At 48.1% G+C, this 22,815-nt stretch overlaps 1 protein-coding gene across 3 annotated transcripts in view; it reads left to right on the top strand.

Moving 5' to 3' along the window:
- Positions 1-4,445: 4,445 nt before the first annotated feature.
- Positions 4,446-22,815, top strand: part of SLC6A9 (solute carrier family 6 member 9) — a 48,210-nt gene continuing 29,840 nt past the window's right edge. The window contains exon 1 of one of the 3 annotated variants that reach the window (XM_054690983.1): positions 4,446-4,464. The gene's annotated coding sequence lies outside the window, so the exon portion shown is untranslated. Of the gene's footprint in view, positions 4,465-22,089; positions 22,096-22,277; positions 22,295-22,815 lie in introns of those variants that run through there. The other 2 variants (XM_037498307.2, XM_037498309.1) reach the window with 2 other exon arrangements.

Raw genomic sequence — 22,815 nt, 5'->3', positions numbered from 1 at the left:
ATTTGTTTGTTTTTGTTTATACATGCACTGGGTACAGTCAGAAGCGCGGGAGGGTGAGAGAATTCACCAGAGCCAGAGCGGGGAGCAGAGCAGGCAGAAGGACCGAAGTACACTGCTGAGGGGAGCAGCGGGCGGCAGGAGAGGTCTGCGCGCCATGTGGGACCCTCCTCCGGTGGCCCGGGAGCAGCCGGGGATCGAACCGGCGCCGCAGAGGCCGCGGGCAGCTTCGCAACCCAGCGCTCAACCGCTGCGCCACCGGGGAGGCCCAATTGTTTTTAATTTTTAACAATACAGTGCACACCCATGAGTCTGCCGTATTATCAGCATCGTTGGTCTCCCCATGTACTCCTCCCCTATAAAGCACTCAGGCCTTCCCAAGAGGTCACTGCTGTTTGAACATTTTATTACATGTAGAAGAAGTCTAATTAAATATTGTTTTGTTTGTTTTTGATCTTCATGAAAAGAGCAGTCTTTTTTTTTTTTAAAGATTTATTTTTATTTATACAAGAACTGGGATACAGCAGAGGCATGGGAGTTGTGAGAGAATTCACCAGAGACAAAGTGGGGAGCAGAACAGGCAGATGGACCGAGGACACTGCTGAGGGGAGCAGCGGGCAACGCAGGAGAGGTCTGTCATGCCATGTGGGATTCTCCCTGGCTGGCTGGGAATCGAGCCGGCGCTGCAGAGGCTATGGACAGCTTCACAGCGCGGCGCTTAACCCGCTGTGCCACCGGGGAGGCCCTGAAAAGAGCAGTCTTTTGAGGTTCCTCTCAAAATGATGTCCCTAAGATTTCCCATGTACGGCATGCCATGTAATAGCATTCATTTTTGCTGCAGGATAGATCTCCACGGTAAATAAACCACAGTCTATTCATTCTGTGGTCAAATCCATTTGACGTGTCCCATTTTTCTTTTCTTTTTGTTCTTACAGATAAAGCTACTGGTAACATGCTTGCCACATGTCTCCTGATGTACATGGCAAAAATTTCTTGGGTGTATAGCTAAGAGTCAAATTTCTGGGGATGTTATGATTCAATAGCATAAGATAATGTCAAGTTGTTTTCTGAAAAAAATTTGTTCAATTTGCACCTTCACCATTAATGTATGAGAAGTCTAAGTGATCAACGTTCTCTTCAGAAAGTATTATAGGACTTAATTTTTTCCAGTTGAATATAAAATGGTATTGCCTTCTTTTGATTTACATTTTCCTGATTCTAAATAAGTTAAGCATTTTCCATCAATTAATTGACCATACATGTTTCCTGGAATGCCTTTTGTCAACTTTTTTATTGAATTACTTCTTTTTTTATTGTTTTAAAGGAATTATTTACATGTAATAGACATTCATCCTTCCTTGGTTATCTATGCTGCAAATGCTTCTCCCTGGCTTGTATTTTTATTTCTTCTGAGATATCTTTAAATAAGCAAAAATAATATATCAATTCAAAATTATTTTATTTTATTTTATTTTTAAAGATTTATTTATTTATTTATACAAGAACCAGGGTACAGCCCACATGTGTGGGTGAGAGGATTCACCAGAGACAGAGTGGGGAACAGAACAGGCAGATTGACGAATACACTGCTGAGGGGAGCAGCGGGCGTGACAGGAGAGGTCTGCTGCGCCTTGTGGGACCCTCGCCCACCGGCCGGGATCATACCCACACTGCAGAGGCTGCGGACAGCCTGCACCACCAGGGGAGGCCCTCAAGATTATTTTAATTAGTGTTATGAGCATACTTACACCAAACAATTCTCCAAAACTGGAATTATGATAAAAATCTAATCACTTATTTGTACTATTTATATCTAAATAACTTAGCTCTAAATAAAGTTCTTGGGTCCTCCCTGGTGGCACATGAGTTAAAGTCTCAGCACTATCAACTGCAACTTGAATTCCATACCCAGACAGGGAGCAACCCACATGGCTAACCACCCCCCACTCTGGTGAATCCTCTCACCCCCCACATCTCTGGCTTGCATCCCAGTTCTTGTATGCATCAATAATTAAATCTTTTTTAAAAAATAAAGTTCATGACGTTAAAGAATATGAAGACCTTAAAACAGTACAAAGTTTTCCAAAAGTTACCTAGTTAACATGTCTTCTCCTTAAAATTGCATTAACTGTTCATCTTAATTATTAGAAAGTGTTTGATCATTATTTTATGGACTCAATTTGCAGTTTTCAAAAATTACATTAATTATTACTGCAGTTTACTCATAAAATATTAAACATATATTTACAGAACTCCAAATGACAAAGTTTTAGCATATAAAGAAAGGACTTTTTAAAAAAAGATTTATTGTATTTATTTATGCATACAAGAACTGGCATGTAAGCCAGAGGTGTGGGGGAGTGGGGCGAGAGGATTCACCAGAGAGAGAGTGGGGAGCAGAACAGGCATATCGACTAAAATTCACTGCTGACGGGAGCAGCGGGGGAGACAGGAGAGGTCTGCTGCACCATGTGGGTCAGCTCCCTGGCCTGGATCAGATGGCGCTCAGGCTGCAGTGGCTGTCCATAGTTTGATAGCATGAGACTTTAACCCCTGCACCACTAGGGAGGCCCCTAAAGACAGGACATTTTTACCAAGCTACATCTTGAAAGTGAATATTCAGATATTGGCAATAAATCCAAATAACATAGTTTGTTTCATTTCCTGATATTTTTAAGTTGATGAGATGTGATGGAAACCCACACAGATATGATCCTGGGCCACACACAACTCCAGAGATGTCAGAAATGATGCTGGAATAGGCATCTGGCTTTCAGCCTTCTAAGGGTTTGGGCCAAAATCGCAGTTGAATATTAGATGTGAGTGAAATACCAAGTCTGCACCTAAGCTTTGGCACTGCACCCTGTGAAATTATTTCACATTGCACATCATAAAATTCTTTCTCTCTAGCCTTCTCTGTATATTTGCATGGAAAGAGTCAAGAATGATGATCAAAGATAATTGTTCTGAGGGACATAGTGCCATTTGGGGCAACTAAAAAACACTTTTAGTACTTTGAGTATTAATTTTTATGATAAGCATATATTTTCTATGAGAATTGACCTGGGGATATTTCACAACGACAGTATCAAGGATTACACTGAAGCAATGCAATGTCTTTGTTTTGTTGCTCACTGCTGAGTTCCACATATCACGCCCTGTTTTTCAGCTGACTTTTCTCATTCATTTTTCCATTCAGCTGAAGTACTTCTTTACACTTGCTTTGGATAGTCTCCATGTGCCCCTTTTGGTCCACTTTCTGTTTTTTTCCACCTTATGCTGTGCCCGCCTGGAGGCTGACCTTTCAGAATGGCAAAAATTCTGCTGTGTCCCTGCTTCCTACAGCGTCCACTGCACAGTTTGCATCCCTAAGACCAAGTCCAAGTCTCCCTAACTGAGACAGTCCTCAGGTTTCTTTAGGGTACATTCTCCCTGCAGCAGTGAGCTCCCTCAGCACTTAAAGATTTTGGCAGCCTCTGCAGCACGAATTTGAACCCTGGCAAGGGAGCTGACCCACATGGCACAGCAGACCTCTCCTGTCTCGCCCGCTGCTCCCCTCAGCAGTGTGTTTCAGTCAGTCTACCTCTTCTGCTCCCCACTCTGTCCCTGGTGAATCTTCTCACCTACCCCATTCATGCAGCCTATACCCCAGTTCTTGGAAGCATAAATAAATATTAAAAAAAAAAGACCTTCAATAGAAAAGCACATTAATAGAATTAGTGTGCAAGAGAGAAGAGAAATAATATAGCTTCCAAATCAAGCACCCAAAGTTACCCATCCCTGCTTGGGTAAATGCCCAGCCAAACAGGGTTGGCCCAAAGCAAGGTCACTGAGGCCGGAAAGGCCGCCACAAATCTAAGGCTCCTTCTGGTGGGGACCCGTAGGAAAGGGCAGAAGGGGCCAGGCAAGTCTGGAAGCAAAAGAGCAAAATCAAAGTCCAAGTCAGGATAAGAGCTGCCATTGTCAGCCTCCCCACGAGGAGGTGTCTCCTGCCATGTCCCCAAGTTCCTGCGAACCAGTCCAAGGCAAGAAGCAAGAGTGGCTTCTTCTTCACAAGTCTTTCCCCAAGTCTTCTCTTTTCTTCATTTCCCAACCTTCTTCTCTCCCAAACTCTTTAAGTTTCCTGTCAATGCTCAGCTCCACCCTTCCTTAGGTGGGGCAGGGAACCTGGAACCTCCCCTTTCTTGAGGGATTACACTGTTCCAGCATTTCCTTGCTACACTGCAGAGGCAGCTCACACAGAAAGCAGAGAGGACAGCACCTGCGAAGCACTGACTCGGCGACATGGCTCTTAGTAACAGGCAGATGCATGATTTCCCCCTTTTATTGGGGTATAACTCAGATATGGTAAAACATAAAATAATTTACAATACATATACTCCAGTGTGATCACCAGCCAGGTGAAGAACCGAGAAACTCCAACTTCCAGAAGCCTTCCTCGTGTCCCTTGCGAGACAGTACCACGAGGTAAGCTCTATCTGGCCTGGACCACCGTACGGTGAGTTATGCTACCATTTAACTTTCTATAACTTAAGCCTGCAGTGTGGACTCTTGTGCCTGACTTCTTTCAGTCAAAATCATGTGCCCCTTACCTGTGCTGTAGCATCGGTGCTTTGTGACAACTGCGTAATAATCCATCTCATGACCACATCACAATGGATTCATCCATCCTACCCTTAATGGGCCACTGGGTCATTTCCAGCACAGATTATCACAAATTAAAGTTGTTGTGAACATCCTGGCCGGTGCCCTCTGGCAGACAGAAGCACCTGTTTCCAGGGGCTATACCTCTGGAGAGTGGGGGTGGGGGGGAACAGGTGATCACTGGGAATTGAGTGTATGTATCTTGGCTTTAGTAAATCCTGTGGAAGTTTTACAATGTGTTTGCACCAGTTTATGCTCTCACCAGCAATGTAAAGAGAGTCATGGTTTTTCCTTATTCCTGAGATTGAGATATATGATTTTTTAAAAGCTGAAAAATATCATCTTAAATTTTCTTATCATTTTAAAATTTGAGGATTGGATGTATAAAATAAGGGATGTTTGACTACCTGTCAGATTTGCCTCTAATGAAATAAAAATCATCTCTCTAAATGCTATCTTATGTTAGAATTAAAAATACGTTCCATTAAAATTTTGATCTTTTGGGCCTCCCCTGGTGGAACAGCGGTTGAGCGCTGGGCTGCGAGGCTGCCCACAGCCCCTGCAGCGCCGGTTCGTTTCCCAGGCACCGGTGAGGGTCCCACAAAAAAAAAAAAAAAAATTATCGTGATAGAAAACAGACAAACAATGGCAAGGAGTGGGAAGCAGGAACACTTGGAGTTTTTGTAGCAAATGAGTATGGGCAGTGACATGCTCTCTGAGAAAGAGGAACTGATTTACAGAAGTATCCTACTTCTATGATATTTTGCCTTGACTCAACATTGCTGGTGGGACTGTACATTGCTAGCACTTTAAAAAACTGTTCAGGAGGCCCCCCTGGTGGTGCAAGGGATTAAGATGTAGCCTATGAAGCTATCTACAGCCACTATAGCACAAGTTTGATCCCCAACCAGGGAGCTACCCACAGGGTGCAGCAGACCTCTCTTGTCTCACCCACTGCTCCCCTCAGCAGTGTATTTCGGTAGATCTGCCTATTCTGATTCACTCTGTCTCTGGTGAATCCTCTCACCACCTCCCTGCACCTCTGGCCTGTACCCCAGTTCTTGTATGCAGAAATAAATAAAATCTTAAATATATATATATAAAATAAAAAACTGTTCGATGATACCTGTAAAATTAAACATATCCATATGCCAGGAGACATCAACTCCACTCCTACTTCAGGTGTGTGCCCGAAAATATATATTATTTATAATAGACAAAAACTGAAAAACAACTTTCATAAATACTATAGTCATACAATAGAATATTATACAACAATGGGGCCTCCCCGGTGGTACAGCAGTTGAGCGCTGGGCTGCGAAGCTGCCCGCAGCCTCTGCAGCGCCAGTTCGATCCCCAGCAGAGGGTCCCACATGGCGCGCAGACCTCTCCTGCAGCGCCCGCTGCTCCCCTCAGCAGTGTACTTCGTCGGTCTGCCTGTTCTGTTCCCCGCTCTGGCTCTGGTGAATTCTCTCACCCTCCCACGCTTCTGACTGTACCCAGTGCTTGTATAAGCAAATAAATAAATCTTTTTTTAAAAAAGAATATTATACAACAATGAAAATAAATAAGTTGCTACTATGTACAACCACAAATGAAAACTAGATCTCACAAGCACAAAAGAGTATATACTATATAATTCTAACTATATAAAGTTCAAAAACAGACAAAGCTACTCTATGGAGTTAGAAGTCAAGGAGACAGTTACCTTTGAAGGACAGAGAGGTAGTGATTAGGAGGCATTTTTACTAAATGGTTATTGGATGGAGGAACAATTGTGTCCCTCCAGCTCAACCCCCCAGCTGAAATTCAATGCCAGGGTATTAGGAGGTAGGACTGCAAGGATGTGATTTGTCTTAGGTGAGGTCATGAGAATATCTGTCCTGATAATGGGTTCGTGCCCTATAAGAAGAGACCAAAAAGTAAGTAAATCAGGTAAAAGGAGTTATAGGTGACAGATGGAACCTAGACTTTTGTGGCAAACATAAGGTTGTACACCTGAAACCTATATAATGTTATAAACTGAAGTTACTTCAATAAAACTAACTTTCTACAAAGGTGAAATCTGACACCCCTCCCCCATATGAATGCACAAAGAGAACGCAACCTTCTGGAAGCCTGGCAGCAGGCTCTCATCAAGAACTGAATCGGCCAGCTCCTTGATCTTGAACTTCTCAGCCTTCAGAACTATGAGAAATAAATGCCTGAAGTTGAGCAACCCAGTCTATTTGGTTATAGCAGCCTGGGCAAACTAAAACAGTTATTTTTACAGAGATATGTTCAAATCATAATGATGCATTAAAGCTATCTATTTATGATTTACAAATTTTCTGCATGACTAATTTCAATTAAAAGTTTATTAAATAATGCATTCATGTATTATTTGCATACACAAAACTAACAAACAACATCATTTTCAGAATTAAAATTTCAACATCTGTAATTTATAGATAAATTTCACTGCATTCATAAATTAAATTATACCTTGGCCAGTCAAATACATAAAGACAATTTCACCAAGAGAAATTTAGGCTTATAATAAAGCAATTCATCTATATAATTGAGAAGTCTTTCAAGCAAAAAAAATTTTCTAAATCCCAAATGATATTTTTTAACCAACTCTAAATCTAATCATATCAAAAAAAAAAGTTTCAGACTCAAGAGACAAAGAGTATATGATCCCTTCTCAGAAAGAGACAAAGTGAAACATATTTTGAGACAAAAATTGATCATTAAGAAGAAATCTCCACATGGAAGATGGATGAATCAAAAAATTGGGTGTGGCCACACTGTAGAATATTATATAGCCCCAAAAAAGATGAATTCCCTTCAACAAAATGAAGGGAATTTGAGAGATCATATACAACAAATTAAGTCAGAATAATAAAAACAAACATTGGACATTCACATAACAGACAAATCAACAACCTAACACACTTTCAAAAGCTAGTAAGCAGCACTAAACATCCTGAGAAGCTGAGGTTAAGAGGCAGAGGAAGGGAAGGGACAGGGATGGAGTTGGGGAGAATCACAGAGCTATGGCTGTTCACTCTTGTGTGAAAAAAAAAATGAAGAAAAGAAATCTCTAGCTGATCTGCTAATACCCTGCTCTTTTCCAAAATCCTATTTCCTCATTTTGAGCAAAAATGCCCCTATCTTTCACTGTAGATATGATAGCTCTTGGTCCTGTGTCTGTTTCCAGGGGATCAGTGGATTCAGGATTTCTCAGCTCAACTGGAGATCCAGAACTACCAGAAGCACACATTCACTTCTGCTTAGAAAGTTACCTTCTCTTCTTATCAAAACCACCTATGTCATCTACTTAAAGATTGAGGGGATGTTCTTAGCTCCACAGCCTTTGACTTTGCCACATTTTAAAATAGAATTTGGGGACCTCCCTGGTGGCCTAGCAGTTAAGTCTCAGCACTATCACTGCTACCGCCTGAGTTGGATTTGATCCCTGCCAGTGAGCTGACATCTCCTGTCTCCCTGCTCCCCTCAGCAATGTATTTCAGTAGATCTGCCTGTTCCTCTCCCCACTCTGTCTCTGGTGAATCCTCTTCTCCTTTTCCCCACCTCTGACCTACACCCCAGTTCTTCTACACCAAAAAATAAAAGTGTTTGGACCATTGCCATTGACTACTCCCACATTTTGCCTCTCTAACCAGTTCCTCCAACTTCTTCAAGGTGAAGTTAAAATAACACACACACACACACACACACACACACACACACACACACACACATTCTCTTATGGGTCTGCTTTTCTTTTTCTTTTTTTAAGATTTATTTATTCATGCATACAAGAGCTGGGGTACAGGCCAGAGGTGTGGGGGGGTGAGAGGATTCACCAGAGACAGAGTGGGGAACAGAACAGGCAGATTGACCGAAATACACTGCTGAGGGGAGCAGCAGGCGCAACAGGAAAGGTCTGCTGCACCATGTGGGTTGCTCCCTGGCAGGCTGGGGATCGAATTCATGCTGCAGAGGCTGCGGATTGCTTCATAGTGCGGTGCTTAACCCTTGCACCACCAGGGAACCCCTGGGTCTGCTTTTCTAACTAACCCTCTGATAAACCATCTTGCCTTTGATAGAGTTAGATTTAGTTTACCCAATCCGGCACATCTAAAATTTGATGTTCTTAAAGTTTCCACTAGGGGACAGTATAACCCCATGTCTGACATCAATTTGCTGCATAATAGCGACTGAATTCCCAGGGGGATCATCCTCTGCCTACTTTACCCACCCACTTTTTAATCTGATTATTCCTTCTCCCAAGCACCTGAGAAGGAAGTAGGTGACATGAATAAGGAAGGAAGTAGCACTCCTAGCCATCCCCCTCTTCTCATGCCCCTGGCCCCAGAGCAGGATACTCTCACAATCCAGGCATTCTTTCCTTCAAGATGCATGTGACTGGTGGCAGATGTGTTATTAGTGACGTTGATTTGACTATGCTGGATCCTCCAATGCTCCAGGAATAGTCAAAGTGTTGAGTTGGGTCTTTGGGTCTTCATCCAAACAGTTGTCAGCCTTGGCAGCCTTATCTCATGACCAGGTGAGTCCTAGCTAGACCTGGTTCTTCTGGTCACCAATCCCTCCCTCTTCCTACCTCCTCTTCCCCCCACCCTCCACCTCAGAAGCAGCTCTTATTTGTTTTCTGTCCCCAAGGTTTTTATATCACATCTCTCATTAGCTGGTTCAGAGGAATGGGTGGCTTACTGCTATTAGTACAACTGCTTTGTCTTAGGCAAACAAAAGGGAGCAAACTTTCGTAATGAAAACATTTCTATGATTGAGCCTTGTTAGCTAATAAAACATCAATTCTTATTGTACATTTTAAAATCAGAACTCACCTATCCAAACATGTGACTTGAGAATATAAGATTTTGTTATTATATTATTTTCTTTTTTAAAAAAAGGTTTATTTTATTTATTTATGCATATAAAAACTGGGGTGTAGGCCAAAGTTTCTGGGGGGAAGTAGAGGATTCACCAGAGACAGAATGGGGAGCAGAACAGGCACATCTACTGAAATACACTGCTGAGGGGAGCAGCGGGCGAGACAGGAGAGGTCTGCTGCACCATGTGGGTAGCTCCCTGGCCGGCTAGGGAACTAACTCATGCTTCAGAGGCTGCTGATACCATCATAGTGCTGACACCTAACCCCATGCACCACCAGGGAGGTCCCTATTGTATTATTTTCTTATGTGAACTTGGAAAGTTACTTAACCTCTATGCATCAGTTTCCTAGGCTGTTAAAAAAGGAAAGTAAGAGTAACTACTCCGTCAGGTTGTTGTGAAGATTAGAAGAGTTGATATATAAAGTGAAACTGACCTGCCCCTCGTCAGCACTCAGTGAGTGTTGGTTATTACTGTCATCCTTCACCAAGCCTTGTGGAACATCCCCCAGCTGGCTGATGTCTGTTCTTATTTCCTCATATTCCAAGAAGCAAGAGTGATTCCGTGTTGTTGAGCATGTGTCTAGAGAATGTGAGATGGAAGTGACTGTGGAAAGTACATAGATTGGATGAAAATGGGTTCTGGTTAATTAAAGTGGGATTAAAATTATTTAACTTAGAACTACATGGGCTACGTGTACACTGGGCTGCAGCTGAGGAAGTAGCTGAATGACATAGCTTCTGGGCAAGAGAAAGACTAGATAGGACTGTTTTCATGACTAGGGTGTGGGCAGCAGTGTGCTAGTGACTATTATCTTTCCAGGGAAAAAAATAAACTCTGAGTTGTAGCCATTTCCATATGCTGTCGTGTCAAAATTCCCCATCACGGCAATTTCAGGCAGCAATGAGGTATCATGATGAGCCACTTGGGGCGCAGAGGAAAAGAAGGCCGTGTTCCTCGACATGCCTGGACTCGGTACTGTAGAAGAGAAGCAGTCTGGGAAGGAAGCTGGGAAATTGCTGCCAGAGGGGAAGGAGGGAAGTCAAGAGATTGTGCTGTCAAAAAAAGCCAGAGAAAGTTGTCATAGAGAGAGAGTGCTCAGTAGTGTTTCTGAGCGGGTGAAGTGAGATTAGCTCACAGCAGCCCCACCCTGGGGGGCAGTCCTGCCTCCTCAGTTCACCCTCTACACCCTGGCCTGCTGGGCTGCCCCTCCTCCTTGGGGGCAACATCCCCTTCTGCAGAAAACAGCTTTCTCTGACCACAGTCATGGCGCAAACTTGGACACGGTCCTAGTGAGACCAGTGGGAGCCGCTCCTTCACTCCCATAACACTGAGCGGCATGAGTTGAGGCAGGAACTGCCTTGGGCCCAGTGGTTTCCTGCCACCTGGAGCATAACTGCAGTGAGAGACAGAGGATGTTCCAGGCCCTGAATCCAGACCTACCCTTGTTCTCTCCAGGGCTGTGCTCACAAGCAGCTCCTAGGAGGGGCCATGCATATTCTAAACACTCAACAGTAACCGTAGAAGTCCTCTCCATGTTGGAGCTGAGGATATTTGCTTGAGCTCACGGGGTGCGAGAGCTGGGATTTCAACCCATACCCCTTCCGCGGGCTGGTCCTGCGTGAGAGTCGGCGTTTGACATTTGGGCCGGATCCTTCCATGTTGGGCTGTGTCCCGTGCTTTGCAGGTGTGGAGCAGCATCCCTGGCCTCACCCCACTACATGCCAGAAGCACCCCTTCCCCCTGTTTGTGAAAACTAAGCATGTCCCAGATACAGCCAAATGTCCCCGGAGCAGGGGGGAAATCACCCGGGTTGACAACAGTTTCTGCCGCTCTACTGCTCCCCAGATTCTTCATGAGTTACTAACATACTGTGTCCCCCAGATTCTGTGTTATCACAGTTCAAGATCACCCCATCTATGTGCCAGAATCAACCTGCTGTCCTTCAAGCCCTGAGTCACCCACAGCTCAGTGCCCCCCAGGCCCTGCTTTATCTAAAATCCCAAGTCACCTACCACACTGTGTCCCCAACATATGCAGTCACCCATAGTCCTGTCATTGAGAGCTGTGTCATTCATTACCCAGCGGGGTCCATGCCCTCTGTCACCAACATCCGTCAGGGCTGCAGAGCTCGTCACAGAGATAAGACATGAAGTCAGAAATCCAGACATGCAACTCAGAGGCAGGGAGGGGCAGAGAAGCCCACAGAAGCCAGGAGACACCAGCCCCAGGCCTCCCGGGTCATGGCTGGTTAAGCTAAATGGGTCACAGGGAACCCACCAAGACCCAAGCCTGGTCTGGTGCCTTCAGGGCTTCCCCCACCTCTGGATTAGACCCAGAGGTGAAGAGGCTAGAATTCTAAGGGTAAGGAGCTTAGACCCAACAGGGAAGCTAATCATCCACACAAGGCCTCTGTCTAGGTCACACAGCCCTGTTCAGGGTTCCCCCAGCCCCCAGCCCTGCTCCTCCCAGCAGGTGCTCCATGACCACCTCTCATCCTGATACCTGCAGCCCAGGGTTCAGACCTCCCAGCCTCCCCACTAGCTCTGCTCCAGTCTGCAAGAGGAGGTGGGCGGCAGCCACTAACATCTATTGTTGGTGGGAGCAGGGAGAGGGAGAGGACCCCGAATAGAGAACTAAAGTTTCCCCCTAGATTGTCTCAGGAAGGATCTCACTTAGGACCAGAAAAATGTCTTTTTCCGAGTTGAGAGACATGGTGGGAGTGGCTGGTTCCTTCCTTTCTGGATCCCCAATAGGGCCCCCAAGAATAACCAAGATGAGGGAATTAGGCCTATGTTTTGGGGCAATGAAAGACTTTAAAGCGCCACACACCCTCCCCCCCGCCCCCCACCCCCCCCACCCCCGCATGCCTGGCCTGGTTGTCACAGTGATGCCCCTTTTGCTCCAGAGGTGGCTGCTATTCCTTGAAGTGGAGGGAGGGGCTCAGTGGGTCCCTGAGCTGAGGCGGGTGGGGGTGAGAGGTCAGTGCCGTCTGGGAACATTCTTGACGGGTGGGCTAGGAGTGCTGAGGGCCTATGGTTCCTCCCACTCCTGCTCCTTTTAGCTCATACCCGTTCCCACCCCCGGCCATGCCTGAGCTCACGTCTAGGAACTGTCTCAGGGTCTGGTGTTCAGTGTGGGGTTCTGGTGTAGGGGCCGATGGGCGGGTACAGGGATGTAGGCTGAGGTGAGGAGCTCAAGCACATTGTCCAGGTAAGGGCTCAGGGATGTTCCACATGGCCTGGTGATAGGGTGTGAAGGCTCAGCATAAGAATTCTAGGCAAAAACATCCAGGCAAAGCTCTGGTGGAAGGCTCAGGTCTAGGGCAGACTCACCCTCTAGCAGCCTGGGGCTGAAGCAGGGCCTCAGGGGTGAGGACCTGAATGTGGTATCAGGTAGGGTTCAGGTGTTAATGCCTGGTGGTACAGGGGTTAAGTATCAGGGCTATTAAGCTATCACCAGCCACTGCTAACCCAAACAGCAGACCTCTCCTGTCTCGCCCCGCTGCTCCCCTCAGCAGTGTATTTCAGTAGATGTGTCTGTTCTCCCCACTCTGTCTCTAGTGAATCCTCTCACCCCCCCATACCTCTGACCTGCACCCAGTTCTTTTATACATAAATAAATAAAAATAAATCTTAAAAAAAAAAAACCACCAGACTTTAGATGAGTCACGTTTGTAATGCACACATTAAAAGAGAAGGAAGTTCAGTAACATTCTTTCAGGTTCCTCCTAACTGCTCTGAGTTTGAGTTTTCTTTTAAATTTTTTTTTTTTTTATTGCGGTAACATTGGTACACAACACCATATGTGACTTAGGGGAACAGGTCCACACCCACCACCAAGGCACCCAGAGTCCTCCACTATGATTCACTGGGGCCCTCCACACTTTGCTCCCCACCCCCAGCTGAATTTTCTTATCTGTAAAGAGAATAATAGCAGTATCTAGCTTGTAGGTGCATTGTGAGTCTTAAATGAGAAAGTGAATGTGAAGTTCTTAACACAGAAAGTTCTCAATAAATAATAGCTTTTAAAAAAAGAAAGGTGTGCCTGGAAACGGATGAGACAGAATGAAGCAAGAGGCCATCATTAGGCAGAGCCCAGCCAGCTGATTTTATCTTTGCAGAGGCAGGGGCTCTGGAGGGGTCAATTTTAACTTCTCATTAAAGGCAACCAGGTTTTATGGGAGAAGGTGATAAGGTGCACATCCTACCAGGCAGAGAGAATGCCACCCGCCTGGGAGGGTGCTTAAAATCAGTAGTTTCTTGATGTATTGTAATGCAGTCAGGAATGTAAGCTTATTCTTTAAGTACATTAACATTAACAAAGGTCTAAGGCAAAAAAAAAAAAAAAAAAGAAGAAGAAGAAGAAATAAAATTGACAAACATTATGCAAGCTTAAGGTGAACAACTTAGGGATTTGACACATCTATACTGCAATATGACCGCCTTTCTCAGCCAACCCTCCCATGGCCTCACATCATTTTGTTTTCTTCTAGTGGTGAAAACATCACAATCTAGTCTTTAGCAAGTTGAATCTTTAAAATACCATTTTGTTGTCTTTTTTACATAAAACTCTAATTGAGTGGTTCTGAAACTTTTTGATCTCAGCACCCCTTTACACTTTTTTTTAAAGATTTATTTATTCAATGTATACAAGAGCTGTGGTACAGGCCAGATACGTGGGAGGGTGAGAGGACCCATCAGAGACAGAGCAGGGAACAGAACAGGCAGACTGACGAAATACACTGCTGAGGGGAGCAGCAGGCGAGACAGGAGAGGTCTGCCGCACCATGTGTGACTCTCACCAGCCGGCCGGGATCAAACCCGCGCTGCAGAGGCTGCGGACAGCTTCACAGCAAGCACTGCACTCAACCGCCTGCGCCACCAGGGGAGGCCCACCCCTTTACACTTTTAAAAATAACTGAGGACCCAGAGTTTTGTTCAAGTGGGTATTATCTATTGATATTCTTTGTATTGGAGGTTGAAACTGAGGAATTTCTAATTTGTATTAATTTAAAATATATATATATGCATTATATTTTAACAGGGAAAAAGATATCTATACTTCTCTTCCAAAACAAAATTTCTGTTGAGATAGTGGCATGTTTTAGACTTTTGTAAGTCTCCTAGTTGTGTGACTTGATAAAGGCAGCTGAATTCTCATATCTGCTTCTGATTTAATGTGTCGCAAATGTGATTTTGGTTGAAGTATATGAAGGAACCCCAGCTTCAGAAAGCATGTGGTTAGAAAAAGGGGAAGGATTTCAATAAGCTAGTCTTATTCAAAAAGATAGTCTTCTTTGACAGTACACCAAAACTAAACAGGTGTATATTTTTTAAAACTTTATTTATTAATGCATATAAGAACTAGAGGTGCAGTGAGTGAGAGGATTCACCAGAGACAGAGTGGGGAGCAGAACAGGCGGATCTACTGAAATACACTGCTGAGGGGAGCCGCTGGTGAGACAGGTCAGCTGCGCCATGTGGGTCAGCTCCCTGGCCGGGATTGAACTAATAGGAGCTCATGCCAAAGTGGCTGGTGATAGCTTGATATCACTGTGACTTAACCCCTGTGCCACCAGGGAAGCCCAACAGGTGTAGTTTTGTAAAGACTAGTTTCAGGAGGAAATGACAACTCTATCAATGAACATTCCACACTGTTACATTAAAGCCCTCTCTCTTTCTCTTTGGATGGATCTTTTATCCATGATTTTGTAACATCATTATTGACCATCTGGAAAATATTGGTTATGCATATCTTCCAAACATCGACACATTTCATTATATGACACCAAGTCTTCAACCAACTAATAAAACAAACCCGCACGTTCATTAATGTCACTATCAATCTCACTGAAATTGGGAAGCTTTCAAACTCACCAGAGCAGGTAGAAGTCTTCCAATTCCAATTTTCACTGAAGAGCTCTACTTTGATCATGGGAAATAAACAATAATAGTTTTATTCCTTGATGTGATAGGCTCACTTCATTCACTTGCAAGAAATGTATGCTAAATACCCGAGTCTGCTTAACTATTTTTTGTCATTTGTTCTTTTAAGTAAAGCTCGTGTTCAGAGACAAAAGTACCTTTTGGCTCACAGTTCAGTCTCACAATTGAGATGACAATCCTACTTCTGCATGGAGCAGGCATACTTTATAATAACTTTCCATATTGTCACATGAAAATATTAAAAAGACACAAACCCCAAAATCAAAGGTAATCAAGTTAATAATTTTATGGCTTCATTGAGGACATGTTCAAACGAAACTGGACTTCTCCCTCCCTTGCTCCCACCCTCTTTTCTCTCTCTCTCTCTCTCTCTCTCTCTCTCTTTCCCATGTGTACACAGTACTGGAGAAAAATACAAAGACCACTGGCACTGTTAGTACAGTTGTGAGCCAGACCTTGATATTCCACTTGGAGTTTTACTCACCACCCCTCTTGTGTCTCCTGCGCAAATCCCAATGATGTGAAAATGGCAAATAACAGTGAGTGATTATTATGAAAATTAATTTTGTTTCGTGGATCCCCTGTAAATGTCTTGGGGGAGTAATCTGTGAGCACCACCTTGAGAATATCAGTCTGAACTGATATTCTCGTTCTAATTAAAGAACTAGAAGAGCCATACTTAACTTTTCTTTTTAAATGACTTGTGTTTTCCTGAACTATCACTCAAAGGTTTGTAAAATGCTCTCACAAATATCCCATGGAAAAATTGAAAACAACTCCATCTGTGGTACTATTTGCTTTACTTCCTCAAAAGGGGTGGCAGGGGGGAGAGATCTAGGAAGGAGGGCCCAAGGGAGCGCATCAGGCATGTGAGGTCATCCATCATGCGTGCCATGGTGACAGACACAGTCCTGGGGGCTCACAGCAAGGGCACTGGGAGCGCAGCCCCTCTGTCACCTTCCCTGCACAGGCTCACTAGCGACACACACACACACACACACACACACACACACACACACACTGCCATGGCTAACTGCACACGAGTGACAAGCCCAACCTGTTGGTTACACTCACACAATATAATCACATGGCCACACAAAAAGTGCCTATGGCCCAACATTCAACCTTATTGTGCTCAAAACCAATCCCCACTATTTAATATTCACAGGTGGAGAATTTCAATGGCCACACACCAGACCTTAGTTACACTCGAACTATCAGTACAGGCCAGAAAGCCTCTGTGGTCCTGGTGGTCACAAGCACACGCCCACAGTGGCCTGTGCCGATTGGGCACGAGGTGAGGGCATATTTTTAGAGACAGGCCAGCCTAGGTTAAAGTTCAAGTTCTGCCACTTACAGAGTTCTGTAACCTTGTGCAAATTATTTAATCTGCCAGAGCAGACTAGAGCCAATTCTAGAAAATGAAGATGATCCTCACTTTGTAAACTTGCTGTGAAGATGACATAAAATCACCAGATAAGGGAGAACACCTTGTCTGGCCAGATGTGCCCTACAAATCCAGCTGTCACTGCCATGTGTGGCTTTTGTCACCAGAGGGCATCAGGGCTCCAAGGCATCTGTGCCACTGCAGAAGGAAAGGTTTCCAGAAAGAAGAGAGCCCTGGTTTCTGGAGGTGAGTACCCAGTGGGAAGGAGGGGCTGCCACACCCCACAGCACAGCCTTAGCCTCTGGACACCCCAGCGAGGCCCAGGTCACTAGCATGTGCCGAAAGGGAAGCAGCAACTCCTGGGGAGAAGCCTGATCTCACTAGGAGGGAGGAGGTGTACTTACTGGGCTCTTCCATGCCCAGCCCACACATATGTGACCATTAAATCCTCATAAACATCTCTGATTGACGGTCACTGCAATTGTGTTCTTGCCGAGGCACATCGAGGACACAGGGGTCCCCATCCACCCAGGGATGAGCGGAAGACCCAGGGCATGAATGCACACAGCCTGGCTTCAGAATCCCCTCCCTAACCACCACCCCACACTCTCCCAGGAACACCTCACCCTCCTCCTGGGGCTCTGCCAGGACTCTCTGACCCCAGCTGTCAGCCTTGGCGCTTAGCCAGCCCCCCCACCCCCAACCCTTTCCCCTCTGCCAGTCTGCTCCCGGCCAGCTCCCCAGGCAGCCCTAGGTGAGAGGCTAATCAGGCATGTGCGGGGAGAGATAAGACAGGGACCCCAGCACAGCCTTATCCAGTCCTGCCATTTGCGGCTGCTGGGACCTGTGGAGAACTGCCTGCAGGCCCAGCCCCTCCAGTCCAGGCAACTGTATATCACCCATACCCAGAGTCTGGCATCATTCCCTGTGATGTCATGGCTCCAATGACATCATCCTTTATAGTGACATCATTATTCAGTCCCTCCTTCAGTCCAAATGGGTTGCCCAGTTGGGAGCTGGGGGAGTGGAGTCAGCCTGAGCCCTCCCAGGCTCTGGGTCAGCAGGCCGGGTTGGGCTGGACTGGGAAGAGGGGGTGGTGTCACAGGATCCTCCCCAGGGCGATGGTTATTTTTGGTGTTGGCTGCTCCACTTATAGCCACCCCTCTTCCTGTCTTCCAATCCAGAGGGGCTCTGGGCTCCGCGGAGCCAGGGGCAGTGGGAAGAATCTCCAAGCCCGCTGCAAGGTGGCCCGGGAGTTGCCACTAGCTCTGAACCAGCCCCTGCTCCCAACAGGGAGGCCTGCTCCTCAGCCTGGGGCTCTGAGGGAAGCAGAGCCTTACATCCCACTTCTTGGGAAAGCAGTGAGGCAGGGAAAGATTATAAGGATGGCTAGACAAGCAGACAGAATCAGACCCACAGTGACACATGTGATCTTGCCAACATAGTCTGTGCTCATAGCTTCACACCACACACACCAACAGCCATTCACTCTCACAGCCAGGCCCGTGGCCACACCTGGGCCACAGATGACAACACGCTGACCTAGGTGCGTTGTTACATGTCCTACTGAGAGAGCAGAGCTGTGCTACGCACAATCACATTACCCTGTGCATGATCCCCAGAACACAGTAGGCGTAACCCCACAAGTGGAGAGTAAAGAGACCTTTGGTTACACAGGTGCTGTGACAGGTACAGCTCCTCTTGCCTCTCCAGACTCAGGACAGGAGCATCAAGGCCGGTGTTCTGGATGTGGGATCCCCTGAGCTCCTTGGATGTTGGGCACTGGGGGCTCTGGGCCTTGGGAACCCTAGTTTTGGGTTCTCTACAGTGTTGAAAGTCCTGGCACCCTTTGCAGTGAGAATTCTGGACTTTGGAAGCTCTACAGTCTTTAGGAGGCTGGGCTTTAGATGCCCTGGACACTGGGGCTGCCTCTCAGGACAGGGTCAAAGTCAGTGCATCCAATTTGTGTGCCTAATTTCACTGGGAGCCCCTAGAACCCCACTCTGAGTCTCATGATAGTCCAGGCTGCCCTCTGGACTGGGGCCAGGGAAAGCACAACAGGATAGCCTGAGGGGTACACAGAACCCCAGAGACGGCTCTTGGATCTGGAACCAATCTAACCTGATCCTTTGCATGAACTGGATAGTGAAGGGGCCAGGCACTGACCCCTGGGCTCCAAGTTGAAGGGAGGAGGAATCTGAAAGCACAGCCCTGTGGTCAGCTCCCAATAATGCACCCCAGCTCCTGAGACTGGGGCCTCAAAGAGGTAGAGACCACAGGTCAGGCCAGGCTACCACTCAAAACAATATCCTCCCTTCCCCAACTTCTCAACAGCGACCCTCAGCACCCCACCACTAAGGACCCCAATGCTTCCATCTCCTACAGTGCCCTTCAGAAGCGACCCAAGTCTGGCCCTGTTTCCCCAGACACATGCCGAAGTCCACTCTGTGTGTCCCAACAGACGCCTTGAGCCTGCAGGCTGATGACCACAGACAGGGAAGCCAGCCAGCACTGGGGGTTCTGATGCTGGGTACAGTCCTCCCAGGAAACAGTACTGTAACTGGAGGCTCCTGAGACACGCCTTAGCCCACAGTGGGTGGGGCTCTCAAGGCCCAGGAAGGGGCAGGCCCGCCGGGCAGGGCTGCCTGACCCATCAGTCCTTCAGCCAGTCCTCAGGCTGGATCCTCCCACTTTCCCCACTGTGGCCCAGGCTGGCCATGCGCTTCCCACCCCGCAGGCCAACTGCCCAGGACCAGGAGCTCACAGCCAGGGACGAAGGCCATCCCAGTTCTGACCTGGGCTAGGCCCAAACCTGCCTCCCTTGGGGCCTCATTCTGGTTGGGAAAAAAAACAGCTGTTCTAGTCCAGACTTTCTCACAAGCTTCTCCTTGGGACTCCACTCACTGTGTGGCTGCCTGAAGCCCCTTCTGGATGAAGGTGGGTAAAATACACCCTCCATAAATCTATCTATATGCATGCAAATATACTTTGTGATAAGTCATCTGTTTGTCTAGTAAATCCCTCATGGGCAACATCTCCAACTTCCCCAAACACCCCAGGGAAATCTTCTCCCCACCCTGTGGGCTAGCGTGCTCTTTCCCAGCCCCAGAGGAATCCCAAAACTCTCTCTTCCTAGTAGGAACCCTGAGCACCCTCCCACCCTCTCTTCTTCCAACCCCTGCCTCTTCCCCACCCCCATCCCAGGCCTGGGGGCCTTCTGGGGTCTAACAGCGAATATGGAACTTGCCTCCCTCCACCAGAGATGAATCGTCAAGCAAGTGGGAAGTTCCACTTTCCCTGGGCCAAAGGATTCTCATCCCCTTCGCTGACACTCTCCGTGTCCTTCCCTCCAAAACCCGGTGTACTGTGTCCAAGGGCAGGAGGCCCCTGCCCCACTTTCCTAGCCTTGTCCTTGTCCCCCCCACTCCACTACCTAGGGATGGGCCTCTTTCAACAGCCTCCATCCTGCTTTTCCTGCTCAGTGGTCCTTTGTGAAAACCCTGGGAGAGGTAGAGAGAGACCAGAAACAGAATTTACGTCCTGGTGGGAGAGGCAAGGAGAGCTGGGCTCAGGCCTGCCCATTCCCCAAAGTCGTGCACACTCACACTCCTCCACAGACACCACCCACTGGTCAGGGACACAGACACGGTGGACTGCTCAGGCAGAAGCACACACCACACACACACAGAGCACCTGTAATTTGTTCACAGGAGGATATATATATATATCCCAAACATACTAGATTTGCTAGATTTGAGGACAAAGTAAAAATGAAAATAATCTTGCTGATGAGGCCAACACATCTTCCTAGTCTGATCAAGTCTCCACGTAAATAGTTGTAAATTCCTAGTGACGGTGGGGAAGCTTTGTGGGATCATGGGCTGTGTGTGGCCTGAGCTGCTCCCATGGCAGGAAGTGCCTGTGCCTGATACCTGTTATCTTGCTCCATGTCTCCAATTGTAAATTAATAAAAGGGATTGCACTCATCAATCAATCTTGTGAATGTGCTGCATGTGCATCAGCTTCTTGGAGGCCGTTTATCCCCTAAGGAACAAATAAAACTGGTTTTCCTGGGAAGAGGATGGTGAGGAAGGGACTGGGGTGCAGAGGGGAGACTACTGCTCCAACCTGGGCCCTCTCCCAAGCAGATGCTTTGCTCAGGATGGGCAACCACACTTCCTCTCATAGCAAGTGCTAACTGGCCCTTCTCCCTGAAAGCTGGTGTCTGTCACTAGGTGAGCAACCGTAGGAGCCCCTTTCTGCCAAGTGCAGGCAACGCCGCCTAAAGGCAGCCTACTTTAGCCTCATCCTCTCCATTTCTCAGGAGGAGGAAACTGATGAGACTCAGCGAAGCTCCTTTTGGCAAACTTCTAGCTGGGATTGGAATCCAGGTCCCAAGGAGTGAAGAGTGAGCCCAGGTTGGTGTCAGCAGCCCCTGCAACACAGGGGCCAGAGTCTGGCTGACCAGACCAGTGGTCAAGGGGGGCTCCCTGGGGAAATAATTGTCCCCAGTCCTCCAGTTCCAAAGGGTAGGACCTCAGGCCTTACCCAGCTGTGCCCAAAGTCCCTAGCAGCGCTGCTCCAAAGGGAATGGAATTTGCTTTGACTTCTCTCTAGGGGGAACGCAGGCGCAGAAGGCCGGGGGCCAGGCAGGCTAACTTCAGCCCCAGCCCCCCGAAGTGCCCCAGGCCTTCTGGCTACATTCCAGCATAGCCCAAAGGGAACAACGTCTGCTTCCTCCGAGGGCCGCAGCTGGGGGGGCAGCGAGCAGGCGTGGAGGAGGGGGCTCCTTTCTGGAGCCCACTTCCAGAGTTTAGTGGGGATCGATCATTTGAAAGCTGGAGTGACTTGTAATTTTATTCCCTGAGAGGAGGAGCTTGAGAAGTCGGCCAGAGGGGTGGGGATGAGACTGGGGCGGGTGGGGGAGAGGGGGGGAGTTGGGTGGGAGGAAGGCCGGCCAGGGGAGCTGTTCAGGGAGGGGAGGGACTTGGCTAGGTCTCTCAAGCCTTCTCCACTCTCCAAACTTTCACCAAACTCTTGGCCCCCGCCTCCCCGAAACCAAAACACAACAAGCTCTGGAGGAGCCGCGAGCGGCGCGGCGGGGCGGGCAGACTCGCAGCGGCACTGAGCCTCGGGAGGCTGATGCAACTTTCCCTTTAAGAAGCCACCTGGGCGCTCCGCGGTGCGGACCCAGCGCGCCTGGGCTGGGGCTGCAGCATGGTAAGGGGGTCGGGAGAAGGGGGTGCTGCGGCCCGCTTCTGTCAGTCCTGCCGTCGGTCCGGGTGTGTGGTGGCTGAGCCCCAGGACCAGCGCGCGCGTGTGTGTGCGTGTGTGTGTGTGATCGCGCATGCATGCGGGCATCTGTGGGGAGCGGTGTGGGCGCACGCACGGGGATGCCTGTCTCGCAGCGGAGGTCGGGGTAGGTGCGCGCGTCTGGGTGTCTCCCTGTCACCAAGGCGCCGGAGCGGGCGGGAACGGCGCGTGGGGGGGCGCTCCCCGGAGGGGGCAGCTGCGTGCAGACGCCGGCCGGGTCGGGGGCGGCGGGCGCCGGGCTGTGCCGGGAGCCCCGGAACCCGAGCGTGTCACGGTCCGTCTGGGGCGCCACTAGGGCTGCGCGCCGGGGGCCTGCGGAAGCCGGGAATCTGGGGCCGTGTCCGCGCCCCGAGCGCCGGCTCTCGCTCCATCTCCGCGCGCCGCCGGCCTGGCCGCCTATCTGGCCCCTCCAGCCGGCCGGCCTCGCTATCTGCCCGCCCACCCGCCGCCGGCCGCGGGTGCCCGCGCGCCCTCGGGTCCCGGGAGCCGCGCTGGGGAGCCCGGGTGCTCTCGGGCTCTTTGTCCGAGGCTCCCTTGGCCGCGGCTGTGGGAAAGGATGCGGACGGGGAGTTATTTTGGGGCTGCCTGGAAGAATCTGCGCCTCCCCAGCCCAGCCTCATCCCCGGA

This window comes from Talpa occidentalis, unplaced genomic scaffold (assembly GCF_014898055.3).
Source record: "Talpa occidentalis isolate TD23 unplaced genomic scaffold, MPIMG_talOcc4v2.1 talOcc4.9, whole genome shotgun sequence".
In the NCBI taxonomy this organism is placed as follows: domain Eukaryota; kingdom Metazoa; phylum Chordata; class Mammalia; order Eulipotyphla; family Talpidae; genus Talpa; species Talpa occidentalis.
The sequence above is the reverse complement of the archived record's forward strand: the minus strand, read 5'-3'. Positions and strand labels throughout refer to the sequence as shown.